Source organism: Lates calcarifer, unplaced genomic scaffold, assembly GCF_001640805.2.
Source record: "Lates calcarifer isolate ASB-BC8 unplaced genomic scaffold, TLL_Latcal_v3 _unitig_950_quiver_259, whole genome shotgun sequence".
NCBI lineage: Eukaryota > Metazoa > Chordata > Actinopteri > Centropomidae > Lates > Lates calcarifer.
In genome coordinates this window covers 200,797-215,573 of record NW_026118117.1, presented here as the reverse complement: position 1 = coordinate 215,573, position 14,777 = coordinate 200,797, and the positions used below count along the sequence as shown (strand labels likewise).

At 40.6% G+C, this 14,777-nt stretch overlaps 1 long non-coding RNA gene across 1 annotated transcript; it reads left to right on the top strand.

Annotated features, from left to right (window-relative positions):
• Positions 1–9,522: 9,522 nt before the first annotated feature.
• Positions 9,523–11,104, top strand: LOC127142205 (uncharacterized). The gene is made up of 3 exons (XR_007812683.1): positions 9,523–9,670; positions 10,161–10,304; positions 10,528–11,104. It is a non-coding gene; the product is annotated as an uncharacterized LOC127142205 (long non-coding RNA).
• The last annotated feature ends 3,673 nt before the right edge of the window (positions 11,105–14,777 follow it).

Here is a 14,777-nt window from a genome sequence, read left to right as displayed (position 1 = left end):
AAGATATCTTTTTATTATCTGGCTTCACTAAACCTAACAATCACAGTCTGGCTAAGCATGACTAAAATAGAAACACTAGAAATTATTTCCAATTATCAAAGTCAGGCTGAGGACTGCTTGATTGCTCTTTTGTCTGATGGTGATTTATTCTGAGTCATTCTTAATATGTAATTCAGATTAAAAAAAGTTACAGTACTGTCAGGCTGTTTCTGCTGCCAAAACAGAGGAGAGGAGAGAGTTAATGTCTGATGAGGTTGATTTGAGTGAAATGTTCTTTTATAATTGTGGGAAACACAGTGTGTGGATAAAAGCATCTTTGTTCAGTCAAAATGAAGATATAATAGTAATTATGTGATTATTTAGTGTGATTAACTCCATTCATTAGAAGCTTGGTTGTGGACATAATGGAAGGACTGGAACAAAACAAATCCACACAGTCATATCTATAGATCTTTATTATTTATCATTTTATTGTAAACTCTGTCCCTGTCAGGATCTGATTGGTCAGTAGTTGGGCTGTTAACAGGTTTTAATCTGATCTTCTGAAGTTAACCTGCCCTGGAGCAGGTTAGCCGCTCAGCATCAGTTACCATGGCAATTTACCCTGATAAGAAATGAACTACCATCGTAAGACTGAAAACCCAGAGTTAAACCTGAAGTTACCTCGCTAACTGCAAATCCTGCTTTGTAGTACAGGCCTCAGATCACTACCAGATCACAGCTGGATCCTGCAGACCATACAATACAGATGTGGACAGAGATGGAAAAAAAGGGTTAAAGGGTTTAAGGGGAAAAAAACATGCAGTAGAACAAGTAGAATACTACACAAACACACACAATGTACTGTCTTGTGTGTTGTATTCAGGTGTAAACTGTGTGCTGGTAAACACCACTTGACTCTCTTGGTATCTGACGCTATCCACCTGTATCACCACCTGTATCATGTAGCTGGTTATCACCTGATTCTGTTAATTCTCGGTTTTATAATCTGGGAGTTCTTGTGACTGAAATGTTGAATTTAATCCTGGGAAAATCCTGGGAAGTATGGATTATTTCTCTCATAGACATCAGAGGGTTTAGTTTTTATTTATCATCACAGAGTCACAGTGTGTTATTCTGAGCCGCAGTGATGCAAGGAGAGTACAGTATAGACACTGTCAGAAATCAAGCTCTGCACAGCACCAAAATAAAACCCTGGAGCACAGTTCCAGCCCTTTTGATCACAGTTGGAGCCCTGGTCTCCTTGGAGAAAGGAAATTCTTTAAATTTTACAACCAGAAAGTCAGAATGAGATGAAGAGACACTAAAGCAAAGATAGTAAAAAATAAAAATAAAAAAAAGGGGTGGGGGTGGGGGGTGGACCTTTCTGTGTGTAAAACACTTTGGAGCCACAACTCTGAACCAGTTCTGTGTCACAACTGCTGCAATGATTTGAGGATCCTAAAAGACTTCGCACAGAGACTTAGAGCTTTTAAACACTGTTGAATTTGTCAAGATTTTTGAAGCCAGTTCAAACCAGAACACACCTGAAGTAGCTCTACCAACACTGAAGTGTCCCACAGTGGGCCAGTGGACTTCAAAAGGTCTATTTCTGCTAAAACCAAAGTGACAACTTTGCAACTGTGACTATAGCGTTGTTTTTGTTTCCATGTGTTCATGGAAACCCACTGCTGTATCTGTGAGTACAGAGCTCATACCTGACAGTGCCTGCTGAGCAACACACTGAACCCTCCAAATCATTCTTCAGTGTCACTCACAGTGAGACAACAGTGATCTGTTAGTGTATCTTGGAGTCTGGATTCTCCTGGTTTTGTTGGTCCAGGACCAGACCCTGATCACCTCTGGAATTAATCACTAACACTGATCAGCTGTTAGCTGTCTTGTTGGTCTTGAGTTCACTTAACCTTTTCCAGGATGCAAAGGTCCAAGATTTGAAAGCAGACCATCAATCCTTCTGGTCATGTCAGGACCAATGACATCCTGAGGGAATGGCTGAGCCTGCTGACCTTTCCACTACCCTCCATAAATGTTTTCAGACCCCATTCCTATTGCAGAATACTTCATTGATATCTGGATGTGACTAAATTTCCTGCAGCTCCACAGACAAGACAGAAATCAGTGTTCACAGATGAGTCCACATCCTTTACCATCAGTAACTAGGAGTTATTATTGTTGCTGAGCTGAACTTTAATTCACATTTTAGCATCATCACTGAAGTATCTTCGATCTTCATCTCTCTTTGTCACCAGCAGACTGTAACTTCCTGCTAAATCTATTCAGCTCCTGCTTATTTAAATTTCAAATGACCCTAAAGAGTATGGAACAGTCTGTCAGCTCTGTGTGTGTGTGATATCTACCTGTATTCATGTCCAGACCTGTTTTTAAAAACCTGTGTTTTTATTTGTTATTACTGTGTAAAGCAGTTTGATTTGCTTCTGTGTGCCATGCCTTTGCACATCAATGCAGTCATACATACAAACCAAACCTGATTGTTCAACCAACCTGGATCAACATGCAGTTTCATGTTACTGATCCAAATAAAATAACATATTACAGTTCAGATGTGTTGTGAAATGTTTTTTAGATCGAGTGAAAAACTCTACAAAGAGTTATAGAGGATTCAGTGTCTCATTTAGAGCAGCAGGCCTGACTGCAGAATGACATTCAACAGACAATCACAACACTACAACTAAACAACAAACATCAATGATGGCAACACCCCTTTCCTCAAACATCCAGCAACACCCGGTCCCAGCCTGTGATGACATGGTGGCAGTAAATATAAAAACAGAGGAAGTGATCAACCAAAGCTCCTCACAAACACACGTTTTGTTGTTCCACCAGAATCAATAGAAAATATAATAAACTGATCATTTCTTAAGTGAGACAAGATCCTGAGCAGGAAGCAGCTTGTTCACCTCCAGGCTGAAGCCTTGCTCCCTCCTCTGTCACCTGTCAGACCTGCAGGTGATCACCTGGCAGTGCTCAGGTGGACACCATAAACCAGCACATTATCAGTCTAGCATCCATGTTGCTGCAATAATAACATAAAGACAAGGCCTGCAGACAAAACTTTAACCTGTTCATGCATGAATTATGCAGTCCTCAATCACAAGTGTTTTTAAGCGTTAAAGGGGTTTTTAAGGGTTAAAAAGGAAGCGCCTGCAGTGAGTGCTGCAAATGCAATGTTGTCATGAGTTGGTTTCAGCCCCCCACACCACTGTAAACTGTCTCCACCAGAATAAAACTTCTTTAATGTAAAAGCAGCAGTGGGCTTTTATTGTGAAACAGGAAGTATTTACTGAGAGCTGATCACCTGCGTCCTTTATCCCTGAAAAGCAGGTCCTGGACCAGCTGCTGTTTGGAGCCATGGTTTCATTACAACATGTCTCTGGGTCACACTGACACCAGTCATAGCAGTCAGGAATGTTTGGGAATATTTAGGAATTTCAGGTTTGCTGCTTTACACAAATGAAACATGAAGCACAAAGTGACTGAGTTGAAACAGTTGGAAACATTTTTGACTGAGAGGAGGAGTGGGGGAGGAGGAGGAGGAGGAGTGAAGGAGGAGGAGTGGTGGAGTAGGGGAGGAGTGAAGGAGTGAAGGAGCAGTAGGAGGACCCTGACAGGGGCTGATGTCCTCAGCTGCAGTGACAGTGAACAGCTGTTGTCTGATAGAAACACTGAGAATAAACTTCTCTTCCTGATGTGTAAAATGTTTAGTTTCTAAAAGTCAGGATGTTTTCAAAATAAAAGCCATGAACAGTATAAATCAGATCAGTATTTGCTGTGACCTCCCCTTTTCTTTAAACCAGCAGTTTGTCAGATCCAGCATCAGACTGTCTCTTGCAGGACTCCTGGTTGAATCTGTTTTTATCTGGGACTAATGACGGAGAGAACCTGAACATCTTTGGCTCAGTTCTTTGTTTACTGTAAATTTACTTACACTCATATACATTTTTACTTGAATAGGATTTGAATACAGGAACTTGAGTCGAAGTATTTTTCTTTTTTTCTTGTTTGCAATAGATGTCTCAGTTTGTCTTCCTCACTGTTACAGAGTGACTGCAGCAGACTGAGGAGCTCTCTGCTGCATTTCATCTCTCTGAAAAGGTTTTCTGCTGTGTTCTTCTGAACATTTGGACATGTTTATGGAGTTTGCAGTCAGCTGTAGGTTACTGTACATGTTTCAGAGGTTGATCCAGTTCAAGCTGGTCGTCTTTAAACACAAACTGCTTCATATTTAGTCTGAGTCTGCTGCATTGTGGCTAATCTAAACTGAGCTAAGAATCACTGGGGGTGGAGGACATACCTGGGGGCCCAGTTAACCCTTGCTCTGCTTTTTCCACTCAGCTCTGTAACCCCCAACCCTCCCCCACCCTCTCTCTCTTTGTTTACATTACTTCCACATTTACATTACCTTTTCTTTCCACAGAGAAAAAGGTGGAACAAAGTTCTGACAAACTGGACCACTGAGGTTCAGAAACAGAGCGACAGAGGGTCTGGGCTAATTATAATCATCATTATCATCATCATCATCACCAGTCAGCAGCAGTGGGCAGAAAAGCTCCAAGGAAACATGAAACAGCTTCAGGTTTCATGTTTTACTTAATCAGATCTTAACCAAATCACCAAGCAACCAAACCAATTTTTAGTTCTGGATTGAACTTGTTCAGAACTACATACAGGTGATGTTATTTTTGTTTATCCTGAAAATAGACATACAGTCACTTTATCTCAGCCCTGAGCAGAAAGCCACATGTTCAATAAACTGTAGATGGAAACTTGTTTGATGACAATAATTCAGGCAAACTTCAGGTGGGAAGTTAAATGTTCAACATTTAGCAGGTCACACTTTCTGTTTCTGACTGTGTAGAAATCAAACATCCTCCTCTGCTCAGTCTCAGGCAGCTGGAAGTCATTACCCCCCTTCCCCTCCCTCTCCCAATACAGCCTGACTATGTTTTTACCACATTATAAATCCATTCAGGACCCTGAGCCAGCAGACTTTAGGCCAACTGTGTCAACTTTAGCAGCAGCATTTACTGTTTAGTAGTGACAACTCGAACTCTCTTGATCAACTTGGCCCACAGATGTGATTAAATATTCAGAGCAAAGAGCTGACAAATCTTTAAAATACAACTGCAGAATAAATCGGTCTGACCAATGTGATCAGCTACTGAAAGCAAATCTCAAACACAATCACTGTATCAATCACTGGATCAATCACTGGATCAATCTCTGTATCAATCACTGGATAGAGGGCTAACAGCAGCATAGTTGTGAATAGTGTTTACCAGCCTCACACTCACTACAGCCCAGGTTTAAACCTCTGAGGAGAGAGAAGATGAATTAAATGTTTCTAATGAAATAAAAAAAAAAGATAAGTTAATAATGAGAGCAGTTTGAGACCATGACATCCTGTAAAACCATGTTTTACTGTTGTTACAGTGATACGTGACATGAAAATTACAGGGAGAAAAAACTAAGGAACAAATGAAGAACCTGAAAACTTGTTTTCTTTATCTAATTTATCAGGAGTCTTTTCAATGTGCAGCATAAAACAGCATCTGTCCTCAGTTCACATTAAAAACTCTACTGTTTTAAATCTACTTCAATCCATTAAATCACTTAAGTGGCTTCAAATGTCACATATTATATTGTTTACATAATCTGGATCTGATCTGGATCTGTACCTAGGTTTGATTTAATGAGTTAAACCCCTAGGAGAGAACAAACACTGACTCACTGCTGCCATTCAAACAGGCTCCTGTTAAAAGTTTATACACTAGTAAAACCTGCAGCAGATCTGAGATCAGTTAAAAAGATGATAGCAGCTCTGAGATTAGTTTAACACAAATCTCACAAATTATTGTGGTGGTTCAAATGAGGACAAGGTGTCAGAAAAAGGAGGAAAAACTGAAATCCAAGCCACAGTGTCATTAAAATTTCGAAATTTCAAATGTTTATAAAGATTCAAGACATTCACTTTGGCTACCGTGGTGGCTGAAGTGAGGCCAGTGTGTCAGAAATCCACAATTTGCTGCTTTTGGATGCTTAATAAGATCAGATTTAACAAATGCTGTGTCCTCTGAAAAGGAGAGGAGAAATCTCAGCCACTCTAACATGAATGTTTGTCAAGTTCTAATGTTTACAAACATTCAGGATGTATGAAAACACTCAGCAGCTGAAGGGAAACCTTTTGCCTTCTGTGGGCGCTCTACGTGAGCCCAGTTTGTCAAAATCCACTTTTCGATGCTTTTGGACGCTCATAAGCTCAGAATGAACAAATGTTGTGTCCTCTGAAAAGGGGAGGAGGAATTGAAATCTCAGCCACTCTATTATCCATCTATTTTGCATGGCCATGTGAATGAGTAACACCCACTGGGCTTGTGTTACCACGCGTGTTAACACACCTTCTACTGGGCATATTTAATTTTAGAATGTAGCTGGTCAGCTAAGTATTATAATGTTTATATGTGTTAAATCCCCTTGCTTTATTTAATGTTTGATATAAAAAGATATAAATGTCAAATTAAAAATATCCAAGTTATGTGGGTAGGATCTGAAGCACTGTGATTTGTTTAACCATGTGGGTTAGTGGGGTTTGTGTGTCTGAGAAAGCTACTGAGAAAGCTAATTCATTGTCTTACTACAACACAACTCTTTCTCAAAACACAGCATGTGTTTAACCCAGTGCTTCTCAATTATTTTCTTTTATGCCCCCCCTAGGAAAAAGTAAACATTTTGCGCCCCCCAACTCTGGTATGCCACCTTTTATGATGCTAACAGTGCTCGTTGGTTTACTGAAGTAGCATTCACAAAGTGGGACGATTGTTGGCAATATTCGGCACGTTTTTGCTGAAAAAACTCAAGCGGCTTATCAGCATGATTGGGGTGTAATGTCTTTAAGTGACGCCTCAATTTATTTGGCTTCATGCTGTCCGCTGCCAAAATTTTTAGAGTAGTAAACATACCGGTCTTTCCTCGTCTCCCACTGTAGTCACAGTGAAGTCAGGCGCTACATACGCTTCGTCATATTTCCTCGTCTTAGCTTTCGGGAGACTTACATTTGTCTCATTATCTCCGTCCCTCTCCACCTTTCTTTTCATCCCTGTTAATTATTTTTCCATGGTACTCTTAAGGGTTTGTTCACTGCACGTCATATCTCCTGCTCTGTGCTGTGTGCTCTTGTTCGGTGCAAAAACCCCTACTTCCTGTGGCAAAAAAAACATGTTCCCAGGGTCACACGCGCCCCCCCTGGCATCGCTCCGAGCCCCCCCCCCAGGGGGGCGCACCCCACTATTTGAGAAGGACTGGTTTAACCCAAGGAGTGAGTGTTTGGGGTCTGTATGTCTGAGGAGGCTAGTGAAAAAGCTAATTCATTGTCTTACTACAACACAACTCCTTCTGAAAACACTTTGTGGTAGGGCAGAAAGTAACCAATGGTAAGCCATACTTTTTAGTGGGCATGTTTAATTTGCGTTGCCGATAAACACCATTTAATTCATCATCTCTTTTTTCACCTGCTGCTCGCTCCAACGTCCTTGCTATTTTCTTGACTCGACAGCTCAATTTTACCTGATTAAAGCATGGTTCTTCCAAATGGTAAGCATGTTATAGTCTTTTTCATTTTAGATGGCGACCTGCCTCATCAATGTTTCATTCAAGCCACTGAAAAACAAAAGCCCCAAGAAAATTACATTTTGTACGATTTTGAGACCAGATACCACAACGGCAAGCATGTGGCCAATTTTGTGTGTGCAATGGACATAAGTGGAAACAAATTTTGTTTCAACACAACAAGTGTGTGAGCGTGTTTGTTAAAACATTACAAATGTCCAAGATTTCGCAGATACAAATTTATAGCACACAACGTATCAGGTTTTGACAACTACATACTGTTGGAGTACTCTGTGAAAAATGGAATTGCTCCTACTGTGACATTGAGAGGTAGTAGTTATTCTCATGTATGCATACCAGCAGCGGTAGATTGATTCATTCAGCTTCCTACCTATGCACCTGGCCAAAACACTGGTAGCTCTAGGCTTTGACAACATGGAGAAAGGCTACTTTCCCCACAGGTTCAACACCAGGGACAATGAGCAATATGTAGGTGCGTATCCAGACCCCTCCTACTATGACAGAGGGTATGAGTAAGTGTTAGAAAGTCAAATTTATGGCGTGATTTAAGATGCTGTTTCTCCCCAAAGACATGTTGACTCTGGAGCAGAATAAGACCTATTCAGACATGTCAATACAGTGGCTTGAATATGTCGCCAACTCACAAAACATTGCAGTAAAATGGGGTGAGTAGCGGGTAGGGCCATACTTTGTGGATGGGTACAGTGCAGGCACAGTGACAGCGCCACACAGCTGTTGGGCACATGGGTGACATTTGAGCTTGAAAAGGCTCTGCAGAAAGGGTACCAAATTGCCTGCGTTGATGAGGTGTGGCGTTTTCCTAACAAGACAGACATGTTGTTTAAGGAGTATGTCAAAACATTTCTAAAATGCAAACAGCAGGCATCCAGTTACCCAAAACACATGAAAACTCCTGAGGATCAGCAAAAATACATTGCTGATTATTATGAAAAGGCCATCATGTGAGTTAATTACAAATCCTGCCAGATTCACACAACTGTTTTTTAGCAACCATTATGATGTGAGGCAGTTCTGTTTTATCTCTGATGATGTAGCCATGGTTCAGTGGTGCTATGCTGACTGTAGTGGGTCCCATGTAAAGGATGTAAATGTGTTTGGATGTAAAGATGCCATGACTACCGCATAACCATAGCATCATTACAGACCAGATTAGTTTTATACATGTTAATAAACTGTGTATAGGACATTCCTTTTTGTATATGGCGCAGAAAAAACACACAATGCTGACCGCAGATTGTGGAGAGATTGCTTTGAATCTGTCTTCCAGAATAAAATATATTGGTACAGTTTTTTACAATAATTATATATATATATATATATATATATATATATATATATATATATATATATATATATATATAAACTGCTGCAGCTGGAGAGAGAGAGAGAGAGAGAGGACGTGTGCACAGACAAACTGGCCTTCATATTATTAACCTAAATATAACAGCCGGTGCACCTTATCTTAAGATGAGGGAAAGAAAGCCTGACAGGTTGTTGTGGCCGTGACACACAGTTTGTGTGTTTATCGTGTTAAAACTTGCATGTAGCTTTCTAACGTTTCCATTTTGTGAAATGTTGTGTTTTGTGAAATGTTGTAGTGTTTTGTGAGATGTTGTTGTGTTTTGTGAAATGTTGTAGTGTTTTGTGAAATGTTGTAGTGTTTGTGAAATGTCATTTTGTTTTGTGAAATGTAGTGTTTTTGTAGTGTTTTGTGAAATGTGTTTTGTGAAATGTCATGTTTGTGAAATGCTGTGTTTTCTGAAATGTTGTGTTTTCTGAAATGTTGTAGTGTATTGAATGCTAAATGGACTGTACTTATATAGCGCTTTTCTAGTCTTTTCGACCACTCAAAGCGCTTCACACTACAGATCACATTCACCCCATTCACACACACATTCATACAGCACTTGTTCTATACATTAGTGCTTTCTAACACATACACACACATACACATACATTCACACACCATGCCATCAGCATTTGTGATCTTCACACACATAAACAGGTAGGACCAGTGTCTGTTACTGCCGAAACTGGGGGGATTTCAACAAATGTAGATTTTTCAATGGATGTCTGTATGTACACCATTAGACCATTCCCTTCTGCTTTCCCACCATGGTATTTCTAGCAAGGTTTGACACCACATCCCCTACAATGTTTGTGGCGGCTGTTTTTAAATGGGGTTTTGCAATTCTGAGTCCTCTTTTTAACAGTGGGACAGCCATCATAAATAAACTGCAAAATATACCTCCTAGCCTGCTATCATACTGTGTACTTGCTCCAGCGCAGCCCATGATTTCGGGTATTGAAATTCAATGACCCCCACCTCATATGGCTTACTCGAAACTATAGGCTTTGCTAATTTTGTCCTCTAATGCCATATCTCATTATTTGGGCATATCTCTGATGAAGTATTGCTGGGTAATGTGACATAAAACCTTCAAATTTTACTAGATCTTGCAAAAATGTTTACATTAAGAGCAATGTTCTTCCAGGTCTTACTGGGAAGAACCAGCACCGCCAACCAAAGAATCGAATCTTGGTGGAGTTCTTTGTTTGCAGACCTCAGAGATAATGGGTTTGACGGTGGGTTTCTGGACAAGGCCATCCTTCAGTTTTGTTGCATGGGACTCATCCAAGTGAGTGTATGCATTATATGTGTGTACATAACATGGGTATGTAGGTGAAAGAGGGGGGGTATGAACAGAAGGAATGCAGGAATATAGACAGACAGTGGGAACAGAAAAAGAGACAGAAGGAAGAGGAGGATAGATGCCATAATTTAGTGCTGTATTTAAGTGTGAATGTATGCACAGTTCTTCCTAATTGTATTTGTATATTCCTTTTTATTCTTTTTAATAGGATGAGTTGGATGACACTGCACAGGTTTGGAACCATCAAAAAACATCAATGTCCCCAGCAGCCGGCCCAATGTGATGCATACGTTGCCTCAACTCTATGGGACCAGAGACTTCCTTTCCCCTGTTGATGATGAACATGTGCAACTGTGCAAAGATGAATGTGTCTTTCGCCTGACAAAACCCTGTGCTCTAGATGTGTATGAACTGTGCCATACCTTTATGGCAGAGTCCCATCTGACTCTACCAGCTGATCCATATCAGGCTGTGAGCTTGTATATGCATCTTAGACAGGCCATCACTGAGTCTCTGTAAGTCAAATGTCAATCCAGATCATAACTCCTGCTATTGAGCTCATGACCTCTTGATGGTCCTTCTGAGAGTGTGTGTGCGTTCCCCTCTGAGAGTGTGTGTGCGTCTATGTGTGTGGTCTTAAGTAGAAAACTGCTAGAGAAAACTAATGTATCTTCTTCTGTCTGTGATAAACAGCAGATAAATGTGTTTCCTTATTTTGTAATCTATTATATGTTTTCATCACACAATTCTTTATCCTGTGTGAAATCCTGGCCTGCAACTCTGAATAAATGTAAATCATACCTAATCAGTGTGGTTTGTTAATAAAATTGAGAACTTTATGTCAATTTATGTGTTTAAATGAATTTAATTCAGAAACAGAATTTTGTCAGTTAAGGGGATCAACATGGGACAGAGTCGCGTTGCACTCTTTGAGCAGCTCCCCGATAACTTATGAATCAAGGGCTTCTATGCTAAGTTTAGAAACTCATAAGCAGTTTATTCTTGTATTAACGCACAATATCTCCTCTCAATATGCATGCAAACACGTAGCGGGAGTTAACGTCACGTACAAAAAACACGTTGACGACTTTATACTCAAATGCTGTACAATTAGCAGATAGCTCAATGGTATGTGTTACATAACATTACGTTAACATTGCATGTGAGCTAGTGCCCACAATTCAAAACGATGCTATGGACTTCTGTTAGCATTACATTAGCCAGTTTAACTGTGACAGATACACTAATGTTTTTTTACGGACTCATGTAACATTAAATGCATAAAAGTGTAAAGTTAGGTTGTTGATTGATGCAAAACATAATCGATGGGCTCCCAAACCATTATAAATTGCTCCCAAAACTGTTTATATGTAAAGCAGTAGTTAATTATTTTTTAAAAGGCATTGACACTAATAATTAGCAAGCTAAAACTTACAATTTCTTCAATGGAGCTGTAAGCTGGTGGGATTCATGGGAAGGAGAAAGAGGGTGGAACTGTCTGGCTGACGCTGGTGCAAACTTGGGAGTGACCATTTGGTTGTGTGGGTGTGTGTATGTGTTCATAATCTGCTACAACAGAAATGTGTTCATTTATTGTGAACTGATTATTGCACAATTGGGGCGCTCCGTCCGCAGAGGTTTCTTTTCCATTCATAAAGATCAAGAGGAGATTCCAGTGAGCTATGCATCATTTCTCCATTGACAGTGAATATTCCAGCGGGTCCGCAGTCTTTGACTATGTCGTGACCTTCTTCTTCATCTTTTGGGTTTAACAGCAGCTGGCATCCACACTGTTGCATTACTGCCTTCTGTTTCTATGCTCAGTGTTCATTCATTTCAAATCCTTCTATCAAGTCCAGTTGCCCTTAGGAAGTGGAATAGCACTCTCCTCCCCTTATCACTGTCTCCCCATTCTAAGATGTTTTTAATACTGATATTCACTTGTCCTCTTCTTCTAAACTTAAACATCATTTCATTTTTTCCTGTGTGAATTTCCTGCATGACATGACTATATGTTCTACAGTTTCTTCTTCTCATATCTTTTGTCTTTTCCACAGAGGATTTAAATCCCCATTTTGTGCCCCATTCTTCAACTTGATTGATTCCATTCTGCAGTTTCTTAATTGTATTCAACATTTTCAACACTCTTTTCCATAAGGCCCCATCATCTGCAAAAAGTGATTTCCCCATATCCATTGGAATCATTGCAAATATATAGTTTATCATAATAGATAACAGTGTTGGACTCAATACACTCCCTTCCAGCATTCCATTCTCCTCCACATATTGTCCCAACACCTCAGATCCCTTCTTCACCTGAATGGTTCTTCCATCTGAAAAGTTCATAACCCAACTGAACATTTCCCCCCCCAATTCCCATTTTGTATAGCTTGAAAAGCTATATACTTGTATAGCTTGAAAAGCATCAAAGAATACTGCAGCCACCGACTCTTTATTTACCTGAACTTTCCTCACTTCATCTTCTAGGCACAACACTGGATCCTCGTTCCAACACTGGATGCTCGTTCCTTTCCTGAAACCACTTTGGTATGCAGCTAACATCCCCCTACTTTCCAGTAAATAGATTAACCGTTCATTTATCATATGTTCCATTACTTTACAGATGTGAGATGTCAAAGCAATTGGCCTGTAGTTTTCTGTTCTGCTGGTATCTTTCCCTGGCTTCTTTATTGGGATAATTATTGCCTCTTTCCAGCACTCTGGCAGTCTTCCTTCATCCCATATTCTATTATACAGTGGCAATAATTTTGCCAAGCTACCTATACTTAAATGCTTTAACATACTTTAGCACACTTCATCTTTGCCAGGTGCTGTTTTCCTTGTCTTATCCAGTGCCCTTCTTAGCTGTCCTATAATCAAAGGGATATCCTGTATTCCATCAGTATTTTGTTTCCTACCTCGGGCCTAGATGTTACCAGATTTTGTTCTCTCTCTGCCTCTTCTCCCTTTCTCAGACAAATTACTGGAGTTCTTCACCTTAACAAAAGTTTTTGCCATCTTCTCTGCTTTTTCTCTATTTGTCACCGCATCCTCCCTTCCATCACTGGAGTCCCATTCCCTGACACTGTGATGCTGTGACGCTACCTGTACCGTACGCCATGATTTTGTGAGACCGACACTTACTGGCTGCTCTGCGTGCTCTCTTCACTTTCTGTCTTGAAGTTTTCTGTTACACATTATCTGCTGCTGCTTTGTACTAATCTAGCTTATTTTTTATCGCAACCTGTTTATTAATATTTTCTTTGACTCTAGCCTGTTCATGTTAGTTTAGTTTAGCTTAGCTGTTAGCCTCATTAGCCCTTCTTAAATTGTACCCTCACCCTCTCTTTCCTACAGCTAACCTACCTTGAACTACTACCATGGCTTGTGTTAGCTGTTCTGCTCTTGAAGACAGGGTGTCTCTGCTAGAGAGATGTGTCCGTCAACTAGAGCAGCTCCTTTCTCCTAGCATTACATTAGATATGACGGGCACTCATATCGCATGAGTGCACCAATAACATTAGAACGAAGCAGTCTGAGGTCACCAAAGCTAGTTTAGCTTGGACGTTTGAGTTTGCCAGAAAGATGTGTCGGTATCGAGTAATTGTCTCTGGTCCTTTACTCATGCAGGGTAATGATGAGGTGTACAGTAGATTAACGTCTCTGAACCGCTGGCTGGCTCGTCACTGTAGCAAGCAGAGATATAGTTTTGTGGATAACTGGCCTTCTTACTGGGGCCACCCTGACCTGCTGAAGGCAGATTTGCCTGCATCCTACTGGAGCAGGTGCTGCTATTTTATCTAGAAATATAGACAGGTGTTTACGTTGGGTTTGACATTAGGGCCCTAGTGATCGGCAGGTCGCAGGTGATTAGAGAACCTGGTAGGTCTTTAGGTGGTACGGTTTTGGAGTCCACTAGCCTAGATGATAAATCTAACCAGGAAAATTTGCAGACTTTAGATCCTCAGACTGATAGCCTGATTCTTACTTTAAAGATCTCATAGTCCTCTACAATCCCACTAGAACTCTGTGCTCCCAGAATGCTGGTTTACTGGTGGTTCCCAGAGTTTCTAAGAGTCGAATGGGAGGCAGAGCCTTCAGTTATCAGGCTCCTCTACTGAGGAACCTTCTCCCAGTTTCGGTCCAGGAGGCAGACACCCTCTGTACCTTTAAGAGTAGGCTTAAGACTTTCCTCTTTGATAAAGCTTATAGTTAGGGTTGGCTCAGGCTTGAACCATCCCTTAGTTATGCTGCTATAGGCCTAGACTGCCGGGAGATCTCCCATGATGCGCTGAGCTTCTCTCTCTCTCTCTCTCCCTCTCTCCACAGCATGGATTCATATCCCATAAATACATGTTACTAACTCAGTATCTCCCCTTTCCTGTAGTATTGTGCTCTTCCGTCTCTCTCTCCTCTTCTGTCTCTTTCTGCAGGTATTTCTGCCTCTGGAGCTGTAGA